The sequence below is a fragment of the Maylandia zebra genome, linkage group LG1, assembly GCF_041146795.1.
Source record: "Maylandia zebra isolate NMK-2024a linkage group LG1, Mzebra_GT3a, whole genome shotgun sequence".
Taxonomy (NCBI): Eukaryota; Metazoa; Chordata; class Actinopteri; order Cichliformes; family Cichlidae; genus Maylandia; species Maylandia zebra.
Window position 1 is genome coordinate 274,785 of NC_135167.1, and position 18,302 is coordinate 293,086.

Below are 18,302 nucleotides of genomic sequence, written 5' to 3' on the forward strand. Positions count from 1 at the left end.
TTCAGTCCATGAGTTTAACGTGGGTCAGATGTCAGGAGGCAGAGTTCAGGAGTCTGACAGCTGTGGGGAAGAAGCTGTTCCGGTACCTGGTGGTCTTAGTCCGGAGGCTCCTGTGGCGCCTCCCAGAGGGCAGGAGGGTGAAGAGTCCATGTGATGGGTGACTGGGGTCTTTGATGATTTTCCCAGCCCTTTTCAGACACCGCTTCCTGTAGATGTCTTTTATGGCAGGAAGTGGTGCTCCGGCGATGCGCTGGGCAGTTTCCACGACCCTCTGCAACGCCTTCCGGTCCGAGGCAGAGCAGTTCCCGTACCAGACTGTTATACAGTTGGTCAGGATGCTCTCGATGGTGCAGCGATAGAAGTTCACCAGGATGTCTGAGGACAGGTGGTTCTTCCTCAGAGTCCTCAAGAAGAAGAGGCGCTGGTGAGCCTTCTTGACCAGCTTGGAGCAGTTGGTCGTCCAGGTGAGATCCTCAGAGATGTGGACTCCCAGGAACTTGAAGCTGCTCACACGCTCCACAGCCGTCCCCTTAATGTGGATGGGTGGATGTGGGTCAGCATTCCTCCTGTAGTCCACGATGAGCTCCTTGGTCTTCTCGGTGTTAAGCAGCAGGTTGTTTCTGTCGCACCACTCAGCCAGACGATCCACCTCCTCCCTGTAGGCGGCCTCATCGTTGTCACTGATGAGGCCAATCACCGTGGTGTCATCTGCAAACTTAATGATGGTGTTGGAACCATCAGCAGGTCTGCAGTCGTGGGTGAAGAGGGAGTAGAGGAAAGGGCTCATCACACAGCCTTGTGGTACACCGGTGTTCATTGTGATGGTAGATGAGCAGCGGTTATCCAGCCGGACATGTTGGGGGCGGTTGGTCAGGAAGTCTAGTAACCATTTGCAGATGAGGGAACTGATACCCAGGTCTGTCAGTTTCCTGATGAGTTGTGAGGGGTGGATTGTATTGAATGCTGAACTGAAGTCTATAAACAGCATTCTGGCGTAGGTGTTGTTGTTGTCCAGGTGTGAGAGGACAGAGTGCATTGCGATGGAGACTGCATCCTCTGTGCTCCTGTTCCGGCGGTATGCGAATTGGTGGGGGTCCAGGGTGGGGGGGAGACAGGATTTGAAGTGTGCTAGGACCAGTCGCTCTAAGCACTTAGTGATGATGGGGGTGAGTGCTACTGGGCGGTAATCATTGAGGCAAGATGGGTTGGAGTTTTTGGGTATCGGGACGATGGAGGTGGATTTGAAGCAGGCCGGTACCACAGCGTGGGCCAAGGACAGATTGAATATGTCTGTGAGCACTCCTGCAAGCTCCCCAGAACACGCTCTGAGAACACGCCCGGGGATGCCATCAGGGCCTGCAGCCTTGTGGACATTGATCCTGCTCAGCACCGCTCCTACATCGGTGGGGGAGAGAGTCATAGGTTGGTGGTCTGGCGTCATGTCTGCTTTGGTTGTGGTTGTGGGGTTCCCTCGCTCAAAACGAGCATAAAAGTTGTTGAGCTCGTTGAGGAAGGAGACATCAGAGGATGCGGGGGAGGGTTTGGTGGTCCTGTAGTCTGTGATGGTCTGGAGTCCTTGCCACATGCGTCGGGGGTTGGAGTTGGAGAAGTGTTCTTCTACCTTCTTTTTGTAATGGTGTTTGGCTTTTTTGATGCCCTTCTTTAGATTAGCCCTGGCTGTACTGTAGGCGTGTGCATCTCCTGACCTAAAGGCAGTGTTGCAGGCCTTCAGGAGGAGACGAACATCCCGGTTCATCCAAGGCTTCTGGTTGGGGTACATGGTGATCCGTTTCTGGGTGGTGACACTGTCTGTGGTTTTGGAGATGTAATCCAGTACAGATGAGGCGTACTGGTCCAGGTCTGTGTGGGTGAACATATTCCAGTCTGTGTTTTTAAATCTGTCCTGGAGCACTGCGTCTGTCCCCTCTGGCCACACTTTAATTGTCCTCACAGCAGGTTTCACACGTTGGATGAGTGGTGAATACCGAGGTGTGAGGAACAGGGAGAGATGGTCCGATTGTCCAATGTGGGGGAGGGGTGTTGCTTTGTAGGCTCCAGCCATGAAACTCAACCGTTCTCTTTTGTCACCAGTACGTGAGCCTCAGCAAAGAAAACAAAAATGGAAGTAGTTCAGCAGTGTATTGTGCTGTAAAATCAACTTACTTCCAGACACATACACACACATATAGACGTTTGCGCGCTAATTTGTCACGAAGTAATTTCGGCTACTTCTAAAACCCAAGTCTAATTCAGCTCCTTTCGGCGAACTCAACCTATTTTAATTTCTCTGTCTCAACGTGTTTTCATTTGCCTAAACGTATTTTAATTTGTCACAAAGTAATTTCAGCTACCTCTAAAACTTAAGTCTAATTCAGCTCCTTTCGGCGAACCCAACCTAATTTATCACGTTTCTTTAAACCTTTGCGGCCGTTTTATATACCAAAATAGTGTTTCTCACTCTCCGACGTCTCACTGGTGATTCAGATCATCGGACTGAATCCCACCGCCATGGACCAGATTAAAAACACCGGCCCAGACCCGAATTTAACGTCCTGGGGCTCTCTCCTCGTCCAAGAGGGCTGTGCACAGGCTTCGGTGCTGGCTCCCCACGGCATCAGGAATCAGTTCTGGAACAGAGTCACAGATAACAGTTCTGATATTTTCTGCCCCGGCTACGAAGGACCAAATAATGTTAAGAAATATACTCTAAAACACTTCTTCAGTAGAGAATCAGAGAAGAGAAACACACAGAACTTCTTGCTAGCAAGGGCAGCCTCCAGCACTGAGGCTCGCACTGAGAAACTGCCCCGGTCTTTATTTATACTTCAGTGAGCGTTTGTTCCTTACATTGGAATGTGGAGGTGTGTGTGTGTGTGTGTGTGTGTGTGTGTGTGTGTGTGTGTGTGTGGGGGGGGGGGGGGGTCAGAGTGTGGCCCCATAAACTACTTCCCTTAACCTGCTGGTCTGGAAAATCCAACAGTTCATCTATATGTAAAAAAGCACTTAAACTAAAACTGACATAGCTACGTTAATCCTACCGTAAAACAATAAGACAAGGTACGACCTCTCCCAGGATGTGGGGGTGAACACCCTAGAATGTTATAGACCTCCTAGGATGAGACATTCTTTCAATATGCCACCAACTATATACTTCTACACACAAATGATTACATGCAGCATTCTACCATATGCAAACTTATATCATTAAAAGATTACACCCACTACTAAGTACAATTTTCCTATTAACAGCAGGTAACCCTTGTAATCCAAAGGGGATATTCTGATAGTTGGAGTTTTCTCTCTATTATTGTTGGGTTGTTTTTTTTTACCTTACAATATAAAGTGCCTTGAGGCAACTACTGTTGTGATTTGAGGCTATATAAATGATACTAAAATGAATAATTCCCTAATCCCTATACATGTGTCAAGATGGCAGTTGTTGTCTTTCTCCTGAGAGTATTTTTTTTTTTGTGATGTTTAACTGAAATGTTAACTGGATTTTTTTGATGTAATTGCATTGTATTCTTAATTAATTAGTATTATGAATTTCATTTAAAACATCAGAAGGGATTTAAAGTGCTCTTCTGTTCGAACTGATATTTTAATCCCATCAGGTAACAGTCCACACCAGCCCACTTGTGTTGAAGAGTGTTGAAGAGCCCACTTGTGTTGAGGGACTGATGTCCTTTGGGTCATAGTCCCTTTCATTTAAGTTCCATTTTAAAGAGTAAAATATACTCAAATGGATTCAGATCCTCTGAGGAAGTTAGGGTTAGGGTTTTGTGTCAAAACAGTCAAAAGGAAGGCTTTCTTATTTCTTCGTATTGGTACATATACTCCTTTAAGATTACTTTTTTGATAAAGCCCATTAGCTTTTGTTGAATTCGAAATGGTTACTATTTTCAAGTTGACAGTTGACAAAAGAGAAAAAATCGTCCATCCCCCCCCCCCCCCCCCAATTTTTAGTGTCAAATCATTTATGTTCAACCATGTAGAAGTCAACTCTAGAAGTAGGAAATTATTATAAAAGAAAAAAAATTCAAACAGGGATGTGGGGTGTAGTAATACCCATGAGGTCCTTCAATTTCCCCGCATTATTTTCCTTTAATTGTGATTGGCCATAATAATCAAAGTACATAATGAATTTAATTTAATTTATTAAACCCTGCAAAATATGACAATCCAGAGTTGGGACCAGGAAGCAGAGTTGCAGTCTTACATGCCTCTCTGCAGCTTCTCTCCTCCTGCTACCCCCCCAAAAACCCATCTCCATAGAGACTGTGTCAGCTCCCAAACAGACAAAAAACAAACTAAAAACCAGCAACAAACAACTTAAACATAAACAATTACAAAGAAAGAACAATACAGTATCCACATCTGAACCAAAGAGTAAAACAGTGAAATGTGGATTATTAAATATTAGGTCTCTCTCCTCCAAGTCTCTGTTAGTACATGACTTAATAATTCATCAACAAATCTATTTACTCTGCCTTACAGAAACCTGGTTGCAGCAGGATGATTATGTTAGTTTAAATGAATCAACACCCCAGAGTCATTCTAACTACCAGAAATTTCGAAGCACAGGCCGAGGGGGCGGTGTGGCAGCAATTTTCACACCAGCCTATTAATCAACCAAAGACCAAGACAGACTTTTAATTCATTTGAAAGCCTGATGCTTAGCCTTGCCCACCCCAGCTGTAAAACTCTGAAACCAGTCTTACTTGTTATCATCTATTGTCCACCTGGGCCTTACACAGAGTTTCTCTCTGATTTCTCAGACTTTTTATCTGATTTCGTTCTCAGCTCAGATAAAATAATTATTGTGGGTGATTTTAACATCCATGTAGATGCTAAAACTGACATCCTCAACGTGGCATTTAATCTGTTATTAGACTCAATTGGCTTCTCTCAAAATGTAAAAGAACCCACTCACCACTTTAATCACACTCTAGATCTTGTTTTTAACATATGGCATAGAAAGTGAACATTTAAGTGTTTCCTGAAAACCCTCTCCTGTCTGATCATTTCCTGATAACATTTACAATAATTGATTACACAGCGGTGGAGAGTAGACTTTATCAAAGTAGATGTCTTTCTGAAAGCGCTGTAACTAATTTTAAGAATGTAATCCACCCACTGTTATCATCTTCAAAGCCCTGTACCAACACAGACAGAGCAGCTATCTGAACGCTGCTCCAACAGAGGTCGATTATCTTGTTAATAATTTCACCTCCTCACTACGTACGACTCTGGATACTGTAGCTCCTGTGAAAACTAAGGCCTCAAATCAGAAGTACCTGACTCCGTGGTATAATTTTCAAACACGTACCCTAAAGCAGATGACTCGTAAGGTGGAGAGGAAATGGCGTGTCACAAATTTAGAGGATCATCATTTAGCCTGAAGAAATAGTTTGCTGCTTTATAAGAAAGCCCTCCGCAAAGCCAGAACATCTTACTATTTGTCACTGATTGAAGAAAATAAGAACAACCCCAGGTTTCTCTTCAGCTCTGTAGCCAGGCTGACAAACAGTCAGAGCTCTGTTGAGCCAACCATCCCTTTAACCTTAATTAGTAATGACTTCATGAACTTCTTCACAAATAAAATTTTTATCATTAGAGAAAAAATTACCAATAATCATCCCACAGATGTAATATTATCTACAGCTACTCTTAGTACCATTGATGTTAAGTTAGACTCTTTTTCTACACCTGATCTTTTTCAGTTAACTTCAATAATTACTTCCTCCAAGCCATCAACGTGTCTTTTAGACCCCAGCAATTTGTGAAAATTGGGGAATATCAATCAGAGTGTATGGACATTGTTTGTGGAGTTCCGCAGGGGTCAGTATTGGGACCAAAGCTGTTTATCCTCTATATCAATGATATATGTAGAACATCAGATATACTACAGTTTATTCTATTTGCAGATGATACAAATATTTTTTGTGCTGGAGAGAATTTACAGCAGCTTTTGGAAATTGTCACACAAGAAATGATTAAACTGAAAACATGGTTTGATAGAAATAAGTTATCATTAAATTTGGAAAAAACTACATTTATGTTATTCGGATATTGTAAAAAAGATGCAGGAGCAAAATTATTAGTAAACAATGTTGAAATAGAGCAAGTTTCGGATACAAAATTTCTGGGTGTGATAATAGATAACAAAATCTGCTGGAAACCTCACATAAAGCATATACAAGCCAAACTGTCAAGAAGCATCTCCGTACTGAGTAAAGTTAAATATTTTTTGCCTTCCAAATCACTCCGGGTACTTTATTGTTCACTTATATTGCCATATTTGGAATACTGTGTGTAAATTTGGGGAAACACATATAAAACTGCACTTCAACCAATATGTAAAATTTAAAAAAAAGCAATCAGGATGATTAATAAAGCAGGATTTAGAGACCATACTAACATCATGTTTTTGAAATTAAAAATACTGAAGTTTATGGATCTTATAAAATATAAAACTGCAAAAATTATGTACAAGGCCAGATACAATATGTTACCAGGAAATATACAGAGGATGTTCTATGACAGAGAAGGAGACTATGAATTGAGGGGGAAATTGAATCTAAGGATTCTTAAAGCACGGTCAAAGGTTAAAACCTTTTGTGTCACTATTTATGGGGTAAAACTGTGGAATAGTTTTACTATAGATCTACAGCAATGCTCAGGAATTAGTAAGTTCATGAAAATACTTCGAAAACTGATTTTGGAAGAATATGATACCGATAAAGATGATCACCCATTGTATGTATAAAAATATCAAATTATATCCAAATTATATCAATCACGGTAGCCATGTTTATATAGGTTCTCCTCGTGTATTGTGTGGAGTATGTGATGATGGGAATTAGGTGAATTATGTGGGATCAATAAGATGTTGAGCAGGGGTAGGAAGGGTTAGGTAAGTATGTTCATACTTCTTCCTACTCCTTTTCAGACCAAAGATTGTTACATTATGTCAGACGATTTTGTTTTATTTCATTATATATATTTTTTTGTTTATCTGAACACATACGTACGTGTGTGTGTGTGTGTGTGTGTGTGTGTGTGTGTGTGTGTATCTACATATATATTCGTATCTGTAAATGAAAATATATGTAGTGTGTATATATTGTTTTTTTGTTTTATATGTCTGAAACAAATAAAGATACAATACAATACAATACAATTCCTACAAAACTGCTCAAAGAAGTCCTGCCATTAATTAATTCTTCGATCTTAAATATGATCAACCTATCTCTAATAATCGGCTATGTATCACAGGCCTTCAAGCTGGCTGTAGTTAAACCTTTACTCAAAAAGCCATCTCTAGACCCAGTAGTCTTAGCTAATTATAGGCCAATCTCCAACCTTCCTTTCATATCAAAAATCCTTGAAAGAGTAGTTGTCAAACAGCTAACAGATCATCTGCAGAGGAATGGCTTATTTGAAGAGTTTCAGTCAGGTTTCAGAGCTCTTCACATCACAGAAATAGCTTTAGTGAAGGTTACAAATGATCTTATTATGGCCTCTAACAGTGGACTCATCTCTGTGCTTGTCCTGCTAGACCTCAGTGCAGCGTTCGATACTGTTGACCATAATATCCTATTAGAGCGATTAGAACATGCTGTAGGTATTACTGGTACTGTGCTGCAATGGTTTCTATCATATCTATCTAATAGACTCCAGTTTGTACGTGTAAATGGAGAGTCCTCTTCACACACTGAGGTTAATTATGGAGTTCGACAGGGCTCAGTGCTAGGACCAATTCTGTTTACATTATACATGCTTCTCTTAGGCAGCATCAGTAGAAGACATAGCATACATTTACACTGCTATGCAGATGACACCCAGCTCTATCTGTCCATGAAGCCAGATAACACACACCAGTTAGTTAAACTGCAGGAATGTCTTAAAGACATAAAGACTTGGATGGCCACTAACTTTCTGCTTCTTCATTCAGATAAAACTGAGGTTATTGTACTCGGCCCTGAAAATCTTAGAAATATGGTGTCTAACCAGATTCTTACTCTGGATGGCATTACCTTGTCCTCCAGTAACGCTGTGAGGAACCTTGGAGTCATTTTTGACCAGGACATGTCCTTCAACGCACATATTAAACAAATATGTAAGACTGCTTTCTTCCATTTGCACAACATCTCTAAAGTTAGAAATATCCTGTCTCAGAGTGACGCTGAAAAACTAGTTCATGCATTTATTACTTCCAGGCTGGACTACTGCAATTCATTATCAGGAAGTCCTAAAAACTCCTTGAAAAGCCTTCAGTTAATCCAAAATGCTGCAGCAAGAGTCATGACAGGGACTAGAAAGAGAGAGCAGATTTATCCTGTATTGGCTTCCCTTCATTGGCTCCCTGTTAAATCCAGAATTCAAAATCCTGCTCCTCACATACAAGGTCTTAAATAATCAGGCCCCATCTTATCTTAATGACCTTGTAGTACCATATCACCCTATTAGAGCACTTCGCTCTCACACTGCACGCCTACTTGTTGTTCCTAGAGTATTTAAAAGTAGAATGGGAGGCAGAGCCTTCAGTTTTCAGGCCCCTCTTCTTTGGAACCAGCTTCCATTTTGGATTCAGAAGACAGACACTATCTCTGTCACGAATCGCTGTGCGGCAGGCAGGAGAAGGACCCAGGATGCAGACTCACAGGCACGGGGATAAACTTAAAGAACACAGCTTTAATGCTGGCACGGCAGAATACAGGAAATACAGAACTAACTGGGAAAAAGTAAACTAACATTCGCATGAAGGCACAGGAAGATCCACACAACATGAGAGACGACGTCACAGAGAGCACAGGAAAACACAGGGCTTAAGTACACGGGGAGTAATCAGGGAATGGGCCACAGGAGGGAGACACAGCTGGGAGCAATAAGGCTAACGAGACAGGGGAGAGGTAAAACTGAACACACTGACATGAGACATGAACTTTCAGAATAAAACAGGAAACTGACACAGAATCAGACAGGACACTGAACATGACAGGCAGACTCATGAGCAGACACAATAACACCATGGACAGACAGAGGGAACACAGAGAAGTGGGAGCAGGCAGGCAAAGAACAGAAACCTAACAAATGGCAAAATCACAACAGAATACACACTCGGAATGAACAAAAGCATAAGGAAACACAAAACACTGAGTCCTCAGACTCAGGACCATGACAGTACCCCCCCCTCAAGGGCTGGCTCCAGACAGCCCAAACACAGAAAAACAAAACCAAACAGAAAACAACCCAGGGCGGGCGGCGGGGGCCCAGGACGGAGGGCCCGGAACAGAAAACAAAAGAAGAGCACAGCAAACACCGGAGCCCAAGAAAATAACCCAAACACAGAGCAGTTCAGGGGGCCGACCGTGCGGAAGGCAACGGCGGAGACGCGGAAACAGTTCAGGGGGCCGGCCGCGCGCAAGGCAACGGCGGCGACGCGGAAACAGTTCAGGAGGCCGGCCGCGCGCAAGGCAACGGCGGCGGCGAAGGAGACGACGGAGCAGTTCAGGAGGCCGGCCGCGCGCAAGGCAGCGGCGGCGGCGAAGGAGACGACGGAGCAGTTCAGGAGGCCGACCGCGCGGAAGGCAGCGGCGGCGGCAAAGGAGACGACGGAGCAGTTCAGGAGGCCGACCGCGCGGAAGGCAGTGGCGGCCCTCCAGTCTCAGGCGTGCTGGCCATGGCCTGGTGGGCACAGGGCCAGACGAGGCAGAAGCGGAGGCTGGACCAGACGAGGCAGCTGATGCGGAGGCTGGACCAGACGAAGCAGCTGATGCGGAGGCTGGACCAGACGAAGCAGCTGATGCGGAGGCTGGACCAGACGAAGCAGAAGCACAGGCAGAGGCCGGGCCAGGCGGAGCCGCAGAAGCACAGGCAGAGGCTGGCCCAGGCGTAGCAGAAGCACAGGCAGAGGCTGGCCCAGGCGTAGCAGAAGCACAGGCAGAGGCTGGCCCAGGCGTAGCAGAAGCACAGGCGGATGTAGCCGGGCCAGGCGATGACGAGGCGGTCGCAGATGGCGGCTGGACAGGCTCCTCGGGCCCTCCAGCTGATGCGGCGTGAGGCTGAACGGGCCCCTCGGACCCTCCAGCGGAGACAGGAGGCTGAACGGGCCCCTCGGACCCTCCAGCGGAGACAGGAGGCTGAACGGGCCCCTCGGACCCTCCAGCGGAGACAGGAGGCTGGACGGGCCCCTCGGACCCTCCAGCGGAGACAGGAGGCTGGACGGGCCCCTCGGACCCTCCAGCGGAGACAGGAAGAGGCTGGCCGGGCTCACTGGAACCCCCAGCGGACGAGGTAGATGGCGGCGTGGGGGCCGCGGAGTCCTGGATGAGCTCATCCGAGCTTCCAGCAAGAGCTGATGTAGAGCCAGAGAGAATTGGGACCCCGGGCTCAACGTTAAGCTGGCTAGAAAACCGCACTGCTACGGGGAACAGGGCCAAAGGTTCAGGTGGGACCTGAGCTGCTGGACACACGGGGACCTGAGCTGCTGGACACACGGGGACCTGAGCTGCTGTCTGTAGTAACGGTGGTGGTGAGAGTGGAGTAGGTAGTGGAGTTAATGACTTCACAGGGGAACGAACTAGAGGTAGTGACGGTTGTGGTGCTGGTGGTTGAGTGGGTGACTGTGCTAAAGGAGGCTGCACTGGGGACACTGGAGACTGCACTGGGGACACTGGAGACCGCACTGGGGACACTGGAGACCGCACTGGGGACACTGGAGACTGCAGTGATGGTTGTAGTGGAGGTGTAACGGGTGAAGGAGTGGCTGAAGTGGCTGTGGGTCGGGCGGCTAGTGGCTCAGCTACAGGGTATGGTAACGGCAGGGCTATGGGTTGAATGACTGACTGAGTAGCAGCCTGAGTGGCTGGGTGTAGCGACGGTTGTGGTGAAAGAGAAACAGGTGGTAGTGTGGATGACGGAACTAAGGGCGACTGAGTGGCAGACCGAACTGATGACTGAAGCGATGGTAGAGGTGAAAATGGAGCGTGTGGTGGAGTTAATGGCTGAACTAAGGGGGACACAGGAGACTGTGCTGAGGGGGACACAGGAGACTGTGCTGAGGGGGACACAGGAGACTGTGCTGAGGGGGACACAGGAGACTGTGCTGAGGGGGACACTGGAGACTGTGCTGAGGGGGACACTGGAGACTGTGCTGAGGGGGACACTGGAGACTGTGCTGAGGGGGACACTGGAGACTGTGCTGAGGGGGACACTGGAGACTGAGCTGAGGGGGACACAGGAGACTGAGCTGAGGGGGACACAGGAGACTGAGCTGAGGGGGACACTGGAGACTGAGCTGAGGGTGGCTGCGAGGGAGCTAACTGAGCTGAGGGTGGCTGCGAGGGAGCTAACTGAGCTGAGGGTGGCTGCGAGGGAGCTAACTGAGCTGAGGGTGGCTGCGAGGGAGCTAACTGAGCTGAGGGTGGCTGCGAGGGAGCTAACTGAGCTGAGGGTGGCTGCGAGGGAGCTAACTGAGCTGAGGGTGGCTGCGAGGGAGCTAACTGAGCTGAGAAGGGCTGTGAGGGAACTGACCGAGCTGGAAGTAGCAGCGAGGGAGCCGACGGAGCTTCTGGTAGCACAGCAGGTGAATTAGAAGGCCGAATGTCCGGCTGTGGGGTGGCGCGTCGGCGGCGTGAATGCCGTTTCTTTTTTGATGATGGCTCTGACGGGCCGAGCGGCTCCACATCCGGCCCTTCAGGCAGGTGGGTAGTAGCAGCTGGGGGATGAAGGTGGAGCTCGTTGCGGATTAAATCCTGTTCGAGTGGGTGGAGCGTACTGAGTAGCCAGGGAAGACCAGAGATTAAACGCTGTAGTTTGGTTTCCACAGCACGGCGAAATTCCTTTCCCTCATGTTCGAGCCACAGGTGCAGGAGTCTTTCCACGGAGTAGATAATGTCCAGACGCAGTTCTTCTGGTGGGTTGAGTGCTGCTGGGTCCATATCTGGTGACGTCGTACTGTCACGAATCGCTGTGCGGCAGGCAGGAGAAGGACCCAGGATGCAGACTCACAGGCACGGGGATAAACTTAAAGAACACAGCTTTAATGCTGGCACGGCAGAATACAGGAAATACAGAACTAACTGGGAAAAAGTAAACTAACATTCGCATGAAGGCACAGGAAGATCCACACAACATGAGAGACGACGTCACAGAGAGCACAGGAAAACACAGGGCTTAAGTACACGGGGAGTAATCAGGGAATGGGCCACAGGAGGGAGACACAGCTGGGAGCAATAAGGCTAACGAGACAGGGGAGAGGTAAAACTGAACACACTGACATGAGACATGAACTTTCAGAATAAAACAGGAAACTGACACAGAATCAGACAGGACACTGAACATGACAGGCAGACTCATGAGCAGACACAATAACACCATGGACAGACAGAGGGAACACAGAGAAGTGGGAGCAGGCAGGCAAAGAACAGAAACCTAACAAATGGCAAAATCACAACAGAATACACACTCGGAATGAACAAAAGCATAAGGAAACACAAAACACTGAGTCCTCAGACTCAGGACCATGACAATCTCTACTTTTAGGATTAGGCTTCAAACTTTCCTTTTTGTTAAAGCATATAGTTAGGGCTGGATCAGGTGACCCTGAATCCTCCCTTAGTTATGCTGCAATAGACGTAGGCTGCCGGGGATTCCCATGATGCATTGAGTTTTTCTTTTCCAGTCACCTTTCTCACTCACTATGTGTTAACAGACCTCTCTGCACTGAATCATATCTGTTATTAATCTCTGTCTCTCTTCCACAGAATGTCTTTATCCTGTCTTCCTTCTCTCACCCCAACCGGTCGCAGCAGATGGCCGCCCCTCCCTGAGCCTGGTTCTGCCGGAGGTTTCTTCCTGTTAAAAGGGAGTTTTTCCTTCCCACTGTCGCCAAAGTGCTTGCTCATAGGGGTCTGTTAAAGGTTCAAAATTGAGGAAGGAGAGTACAAACCACCCATGGTCCAGAAGCTCTTGGTCAAACAATGATTTTAATGACTACACACGTGTGGGAAGACAACTCTGTACGCAGACAGCAATTGATCTTCGACTTCCTCAAAGCATACACAGATTTTATACCGTCAGGGCTTGATTTACTGACGCCCCTTCATGCGTCACAGACAGGATATATACACATACGTCAATATCAAAACCACAACGACTTTTAACACAGTTTAAAAAGAACATCGTCTTCTATCTTCATGGCTGGCACTTCCTGTCTACCTTTCAGTTCTTGTCTTGTTCCTCTTTCTTGCCGAGACAACAAGGAACGGTTCCTCTTTTACCGAGACAATTTTGCAGTTACAACCAGACATGACGAACCTTTTTCCTATAAATAATTCTAACTCATGTGTGTGTGTCACGACCTCACTCAGCCTCTATGTCACCTCTCGCACTTCTGACCTTTTACCAGACCAGAGGCTCACTGAGACTATGTGTATGTCTTCTACTAAATAAATGTTTTAACCAAGAACCTCTACTAAAAGCTTAATACAAGAATGTGAACATATAAAAGATATTAAAATGAACTGTTGTGTAAGCATGTATTGCAATTCCTTCTATGTTCTAGTTTTCCCTCAGCATGGATCATCTAGACACTCTCACTAGTGAAGCTTTAGACCATTAATGAACCTGAACATCAACTCAAATAAGCACAGATATGCATTGTGTATAAAATAGTTATAACTGCATCTGGAATACAAGGTTAACATCATCATAAACATCTTAAGGCCTTCTTAAAGCTATCTGTTACATTGTTAAAGCAATGATCATACTGCAGATTATATTATTAATGCAATGGTAATAATGATGATTATTTAACAATAGCAGTAAAATAATTTCCCTGCTCCACAGGTCATATGATTGTTGGGTTTTTCTCTGTATCTATGAAGGGCCTTGAGGGAACTTTTGTTGTGATTTGGCTCTATATAAATAAAATTGAATTGAATTGAATTGAACATGCTCCAGCATCCTTGACTCTGTTGCTCCACTAAGGACTAAACGCACCAAATCTTCATGTCAACCTTGGCTGAATGAAACCAACCGCGCTCTCAGACGCGAATGTCAACTTGCGGCGAGAAAATGGAAAAAAGACAAGCTCCAGGTGGGTATCCTGCATAGGATGGGTATCGAAAACCGGTTCTTGTTGAGAACCGGTTCCCACTGTTTCAATTCCTTGGAAATGTTTGTCATTTTTGCAAACGATTCCCTTATCGATTCTAGTCGCCCCGAATGACGTCACCACGTTGCCGAACGTCATTTACCTGGCAGGAAACATGGTTGCTCAAACGCTCAAAAGTTTGATTATACTTTACGAGAACGGATGACAACAGGGCAACTTGCGATACTTGCAAAGTAGATATTTCATTTAAGGGAGGAAACACTACGAATATGCAAAAGCATTTGCTCACAAAACACGCAATGACCTTAAATCAATGTCGTTTTGTTAATTCCGCTCCGGACTCGTGAATCTCAACCCAGCAGCAGCGATAAAGTTTGCACGTCCTCTCCCGTTAATGCGGCAGGTAAATAATCATCTAACAATGCATATTATGCTAGCGCGATCTGCCTTTACTGTGCATTTAGGTGACCATGATGAGAGAGATGAGTGTGGCTCAGATGCTGGCAGTTCTCGCTGCAGTCTACCGGTAGCGTCTCCTTTCAGGCCAGGATAGACGAATGTCACCGAGCAGTGACTAAGTTTGTGGCCAAAGGCTTGAATCCATTTGCCACAGCAGATGCCCCCGATTTTCGGTAAGTGAATGTGTTTAATTGTAGGCAGGGACATTACTGGATATTCTTGTGTAATTGCTACAGAATAATTTATGTTATACTTTGTTATTGCTACAGAAGAATATTTATTTTATTATTTTACATTTTTTCCTGGGGACCCTGTGACACCCCATTGAAGAGCCGTAGGCTGTGGATCTCTTAAGATCTCACTGTTGGGTTGTTACTTCTAAATTTCTATCTGTCACAGTCTGGCGAGGGCAGACTGTATGAATTGAAAAAGGACCCAAAATGCAGACTCCAAGGAACAGGGAACAAAACTTGAATGTTAACAAAAAGCGAGCCGTTTAATATGGCTGGAAAAAAAGGTACAAACAAAGGGCAAGGCAAACTGAAGCAAAATTAACACAAACCTAAACTGGGAAATCTAAACAAACAATAAGAAAAACCTAGACAAGAAACTAGGAAACATGGCGTGGACAACAGACGACCTGACAATCACACACTGAAAACAGAGGACTTAAATACACAGGAGGTGATTAGGGGAAGTGGAGACACATGAGGAAACAGCTGGCACACATGAACATAATGACGTCACAGTGGGAGAGTAAAACTGAACATGATGAACACAGAACACCAGACCTCTTCACAATAAAACAGGAAACATAATGAGACATAGACATGACAACCCGAACTTGACAACGTAAGACACAGACATGAAACGCATGAAGAGCAGGGGAGATTTAACATGGTTGGAAACACGAGGGGAAAATAATAACTAGAAACACTTAGGGATAATAATACAAACTTGATAACATAAGACACGCAGCATGAAACACGAAGGGTGAGGGGAAGCTTAAATACAGGGGAAGAAAACACAAGGAGTCTAATAACCAAATGAACTTAGATAACCTAATGAACAAAATAAACTCAAACTTAAAACGCTGGGTCAAAAGACCCAGGACCATGACACTATCTTGTTCAAAGAGAAGATATAAAACAAAGTTCTGAGCTAATCGACCTTAGTGTTCTCCTTTTTTAAAAAGAATCGATAAGAGAATCGATAAAGAATCGAATCGTTAAACAGAATTGAAAATGGAATCGGAATCGTAAAAATCTTATCGATACTCATCCCTAATCCTGCATGACAGCTTAACAAAATATCAGAAAACTGTTAAAGCTGCAAAAATCTGCTTTGCTATCCGGTTTCATTTCTACCAAATGTCATAAGCCCCGAGTACTTTTTAACATTTTTAATTCTGTGATTAACCCATGTGCCACTGTACCTATGGAGGCTTCCTTTGCACTTTGTGAAAACTTTTTGAATCACTTCATTAAAAAAAACCCTCAACGTTAGGAACACTGCATCCACAGGCAGTGTTAGACCTAGATCCACCTTGTAAATGCTTGGCTGTTTTTCAGCAGCTTGAGCCTTTGACCTTTTCTGCATTGAAGGAAGTAATTGATCAGTTAAGACCGCCTAATTCCCCACAAGATATTCTTCCTTCTCGCCTCCTTAAAGAAACTCTTCATGTCATTGGGCCTAGTATTGTATTTTTATTAAATACTTCATTGTCATCAGGTTGTGTACCAGCTGTTTTCAAACATGCTGTTGTGCAACCCATTATTAAGAAGAAAAATCTTGATCCAAATTTGCTTTCCAACTTCAGGCCAATTTCTTAACTGTCTTTCATGTCCAAAATTTTTGAAACAGTTGTTTTCAAGCAACCTCAGACCTTTTTAGACACTCATGCCATTTCTGAAGTGTTACAGTCTGTGTTTAAATCTCATCACACTACTGAGACTGCACTTTTATGAGTTTTTAATGATCTTCTTTTAACTGTCGACTCAGGTTGCTCTGTTGTTTTACTCCTTTTAGATTTGACTGCCGTCCTTGACACAGTTGATCACAACATTCTTGTATTGAGACTTGAACACGTTGTTAGTTTAAATGGCACGGTTTTATCCTGGTTTAAATCATATTTATCAGAGAGGTCTTTTTCTGTTAAAATTGAGCAATACTCCTCTTCCTCCGCCCTTATGTGTTGTGGTGTGCCACAGGGGTCTGTTTTGGGTCTCCTTGTACATGCTGCCTTTGGATTCTATTTTTAGGAAAAACAACATTCCCTTTCGTTGTTTTGCTGATGACATCCAAATTTACTTCCCCTTGAAACTGGACATCTCTGTCCCACTACAGCCTTTGCTTAACTGTTTACATGATGTTAAAGACTGGTTAACACAGAATTTTCTTATACTAAATGAAAATGAGACTGAAGTTATGGTTTTTGGAACTCTGATACCCCCAGTCCTCTTGCTTATCATCTTTCTCATGCTGTAAGGAATCTCGGAGTGTTTTTAGATAGCTCCTTTAAATTAGAGAAGCAAGTGTCCATAGTTGTGAAAACAAGTTTTTATCAGTTACATGAAATTTCCAAAGCTAAGCCTTATCTTCCTCCAAGAGACCTAGAAACACTTATTCATGCCTTCATCACCTCTAGACTGGACTACTGCAGTTCTCTCTATTTGGGTCTTCAACACTCATCTCTTCATCGCTTGCAGTTAGTCCAAAATACCACTGCACATCTTTTAACAGGTGTTAGAATGTATGAACACTTCACTACAGTTTTAGCAAATTTACACTGGCTCCCTGACAAATATCGTATTGATTTTAAGATTCTTTTACTTACTTTTAAAGTTTTAAATAATATGGCGCCTAGTTATTTAAACAAACTCCTCAACGTGTATGACCCCAAAAGAGCACTGAGATCTTCTAGCCAGATGCTCTTAGCACAACCAAGGTTTCGATTGAAGCATAGACGAGATCGGGCCTTCGCAGTAGCAGCACCCAGACTCGGGAATAATCTGCCAGAGGAGATTTGTACTTCAGAGTCTATTCAGTCTTTTAAAACGCATCTTAAAACTCACTTTTTTACTTTGGCTTTTAATTCGAGTTTAGTATAAGTACCATCAGGCCTAATTCTTCTTACATGTATTTACCTGTATTTGTTTCTAATTTATCTATATTTGTTTCTCTATTGTTTTCTCTTGTTTTTAACCTATTGTGAAGCACTTAGGTCAACTCTGTTGTTTTCAAATGTGCTATACAAATAAATTTTGAATTGAATATGAATTAAATTGTTTAACCAGGGATCTGTTTTAAGTCTAACACACTTATGAAGAACAGTTGAACAAGTGCCATTGAATAAAGTGAGCAGATGATCAGCACTTGACTTAAGGGAGTAATTGTCCAAGGGAGTACCAAAGTTCTTATAAACAGCAGAGAAATGTCCAGCAGTAGGAGGAGTGATGATGTGGAATTCATGCACAGGTAAAAGATTTTTAACTGGTGGACATGGCACAGAAATTTGGATTATAACAAGCATGTGATCAGAAAAGTTGAGCATGCAAATTTGAATATCATATAGCTGCAGACCACAAGACAAAACTAAATCCAAAGTATGTCCACGCTCCTCGGTGGGACCCCTGACTGATTGAACAAGATTAAAAGAGTCAATAAGATTCAGGAAGTCTTTCACAAGAGGTTTTTGGGGGCAGCAAACGTGAATATTAAA